The sequence below is a fragment of the Cucurbita moschata genome, unplaced genomic scaffold, assembly GCF_002738365.1.
Source record: "Cucurbita moschata cultivar Rifu unplaced genomic scaffold, Cmos_1.0 Cmo_Scf00008, whole genome shotgun sequence".
In the NCBI taxonomy this organism is placed as follows: domain Eukaryota; kingdom Viridiplantae; phylum Streptophyta; class Magnoliopsida; order Cucurbitales; family Cucurbitaceae; genus Cucurbita; species Cucurbita moschata.
The window spans coordinates 4,241,528-4,245,559 of record NW_019268524.1 but is presented as its reverse complement, the minus strand read 5'-3'; the positions used below and the strand labels follow the sequence as shown (position 1 = coordinate 4,245,559).

Genomic DNA, 4,032 nt, shown 5'->3' with positions numbered 1-4,032 from the left:
GGCTAGCATCAATTATTGAGAGGTCTACTTTAGGCGCTATTTCGATATAAAGCGGGGTGGGCATAACCCAATATGCTCAACTTTCCTTTATGTGTGTGCCTCTTTCAGCTTTGTTTTATGATGCTTGGTCTGTAAACTAAAAAACAATGCAAAAAACAAGACATGGAGATTTAAAGGAAGACAAGAACAACACAAGCAAGCACATAAAAAGAGAACAAATATCTAAAAATATAATTCTTCCTGGCCCTATCCATCTAATTACTTCCATGTGCCTCCATTTAATTTTCGGTCATTACATTTTTTTCATAAATATTTGCTCAATTCTACGATACATTTTTGTTATATTCATGTATATCTAACTCCGACAGAAAAATTATTAACGTTTTTTTGTTCATTTTTTATTAACTTTATTAGGTTAAATTGATAAAAATAATATTATTTTGTACTGAACTTTCAAAAATTTTAATAATATTCTTAAATTTTAAAAATGTCTAAAAAAGTATATTTAAATTTATTTTAAAACTCTTCCAAAATTAAATAAAAGATTTTTGGATACAATATATGAATTTTTTTTTAATAGAAATAAATGATGTTTATACTAATTTAAAATTTTAATAGTTTTTAAAATATAATAATAATGTTAAGGGTATCTTTAAACTTTTAAAAAATTTGAAAAATAATTAAATTTTTTAAATTCAAGAGTATTTTTAAAATATTACTTATACCAGAATATTTTAAAAATAAAATATTAATGTAAAAATATTTTAAAAATAAAATAGAGAGTTTAATAAGAAATAAATCTTATCAAACTCGCATCATGATAATTATAATAATTATAAATAAGAAAATAATTTTGTTATACTATAAAATTAAAGCTATAAATACTAAGTTACAGCGTTTCATATATGCTATTATAAGTTAATGATAACATATATTTGAGTTATATTAACATATTATAGCTTCAATGAAAAACGCTATTAAATGTTTTTATAACATCATATATAAGTTATATATTTAAGCTATTAAATGTTTTTATAACATCATATATAAGTTATATATTTAAACTCTATTATAGCATCAATTATAGTTATACAAAAACGCTCTAAAAAGTCTCGAACTTTTAATAATATGGGCTGTCACGACGTACGAAAAACGCTACAAAAGGGGTCAACATTTTTCGGCTATCGTATCCATATTTGTTGTAGTGAATGGTATATTAGAAAATTTAATAATTTCGAAGGAAGAAAAAGACAAAATGACACGTAGGTTTAAAAAAAATACGTTTTATTTATTAACCTAAAAGTTTTTAACAGGTCAATAAAAAAATTGCATGCAAGAAACGGTCCAATGAGTGTAAAATGCCACGTCAGTGAAATTATATGGAAAAGTTGGAAAAAGAATTGGGGCTGAAATGGGCCCCACTTCGCCAGTTGTCATCTGACGTATCCGCTCACACCAATTTTACGTTCTAATTGTTTACACTCAATCACCCCTCCCCTCATTGGGACCATCACCTTTCCTTATATACCCTCTCTTCCAAATCCCTCCCACTTCAAAACTTATCCCCCGATCTTCCCAAATTACCCTTTACTCTCCTTCATTTATTTAATATTTTTAAAATTTATAAATTTATCCAACAAAAAAATTGAAAAAGATACATTAATTTTAAAAATGTTAAATATTACACAAATTCATTACATACAAAAATAAACAAATAAATATTTTATTATTATTCATTGTATCTATGTTCATATCACCTAATAACCTAAACTATCTAGGGTTGATGGACAGACATTTTTTTTGAGGAAAACAAACCGCCATTTATAAAAGTGTGGAAACCTTCTCCTAGCAGACGCGTTTTAAAGCTTTGAGGGGAAGTCCGAAAGGAAAATTTTAAAGAGAACAATATCTGCTAGCGGTGGATCTGGACCGTTACAAATGGTATCAGAGCCAGACATCGGACAATGTGTCAGCCTTCTCGCTGTTCCCTGAAGGGAGGTAGGCACGAGGTGATGTGCCAGAAAGGACGCTGGGCCCCGAAGGGAGGGTGGATTGTAATGTCCCACATTGGTTGGGAAGAAGAACAAACTACCATTTATAAGGGTGTGGAAATCTTCCCCTAGCACACGTGTTTTAAAGCCTTGAAGGGAAGCCCAAAAGGGAAAGCCCAAAAAGGACAATATCTGCTAGCGGTGGAATTGTATATAACTCAACCCTGATTTGACTTTTTTTTTTGGTCAACTTGTATTTTTAAACTAATAATAAAAAAAATAATAACTCTAAAACGTATATTTTTAAAAATAAATTATGGTAATAACTAAAAAAGTCGGGGGTATTTTCGTCTCACAAAACCCCGAAAGTATGGACTTCGTAGCCTTGGTGTAGCCCCGTCTTTTCACCTCCAAAACCATGCCCTTTTTCGTCTTTTCACCTGTTTCTCCCTCCAATCGTCCCTGTATTTCTCTGTCCCTTCCCTCCCGTTCCTCTCTCCTTCACTCTGATTCTCTCTCTCATTGCCATTTATTTTTCCCTCTCTAGAATTTTGGTTCTTCGAAGCGGCGCGACAGAGATAAGACACTCCATTCAACGATCTCGAGTTTTCAGGAGACGTGTTTTTTGAGCTCCGAAGAGAGTAGAAAAGGCTAAAGCACTTTGAAGACAGCGAAGAACGGTTACTTCCATTGGATTTTACCCTCATTGGCGTTTTAGCTCGTCTCAAGTTTCTTCATGAGGTCAATGCCGCGTTTTCTTTCCCTGTATTCTTGCTATTCGTTGCTCTTTCGATGTTTTACGTGTTTATTTCAATGGTGGAAAGGCCATTCTCGAGTGTAGTCTAGCATTTCATTCATTATATATGGAAAATGCAGAGATGCGGCAATCTCTAAATCTCTTGTTGCTAATGTTATGAACGGTCGTATGCTAGTTTCATTTTCATCGCCTTTTCCTGCTATGATTCTGTTGAAATATCATCACTAGCCCAATAGAGTCAAGCCCAATAATTGTACTAGCCTAATAGAGTCAAGCCTAATTGTACGAGCCCAGTATATTTATTTTAGTAGAGATTTTAGGAGAAAGAGATGTAGATATTTTAGGAGAAAGATTCAATTTGTTAGGTCTAGATTCAAATCGGTTAGGTCTAGATTTAGATTGGTTAAATATAGATTGTTTACTCTTAGTATAAATACCCCCACCCTACCTAGGTTATTCATCCAAGAAATCTAAAAACAATAAAAAGCAGAAGTATTCTACAGAGTGTCTTGTATTCTCTTCTCGATTGGTCTTAATAAAGAGAGCGAGTGTTTCCCACAGTGAGTTGTGTTCAACATTTGGTATCAGAGCGAGGTTAGTGTAGGTTATCTGATCTCTTGGAATCCTTAGTATGCTCTGTGGTTGCAGCTCTGCCTGATCTTCCACATCAGAAACGATTTCTTGAGATTAGTGGTGAGTGAGTTTCTTTTGTGTCGTGAGAAGTCTGTGACTCTGCAAGTCTTGTGTCAAAAGAACTTGTTTGGTATTACTGAGGTATGGCCAACACGATGAGTGATTTCCAAATCGTTGGAGGAATTAAGAAACTCAACAACAACAACTACAACACGTGGGCAACATGCATGATGTCCTATTTACAAGGACAGGATCTTTGGGAGATCGTTGGCGGGTGTGAAACTACGCCGCCAGAGGAGGATTCTAACGACGCCTTGCGCAAATGGAGAATCAAAGCAGGCAAAGCAATGTTTGCCTTGAAGACCACCATCGGAGAAGAGATGTTAGAACATATTTGGGATGACAAGACACCGAAAGAAGCATGGGACACATTCGTGATGTTGTTCTCAAAGAAGAATGATACGAGGCTACAACTTCTGGAGAATGAGTTGTTGTCAATTTCACAACGTGATATGACGATTGCTCAGTACTTTCACAAGGTCAAATCGATCTGTCGGGAGATTACTGAACTAGACCCAAAGTCCGCCATTGTAGAATCTCGAATGAAGAGGATTATAATCCACGGATTGCGACCGGAATATCGAAGCTTCA

At 34.0% G+C, this 4,032-nt stretch overlaps 1 protein-coding gene across 1 annotated transcript in view; it reads left to right on the top strand.

Moving 5' to 3' along the window:
- The first annotated feature begins 2,476 nt into the window (after window positions 1-2,476).
- Window positions 2,477-4,032, top strand: part of LOC111446776 (protein GRAVITROPIC IN THE LIGHT 1-like) — a 9,554-nt gene continuing 7,998 nt past the window's right edge. Inside the window, exon 1 of the transcript XR_002711145.1 lies at window positions 2,477-2,732. The gene's annotated coding sequence lies outside the window, so the exon portion shown is untranslated. The remainder of the gene's footprint in view (window positions 2,733-4,032) is intronic.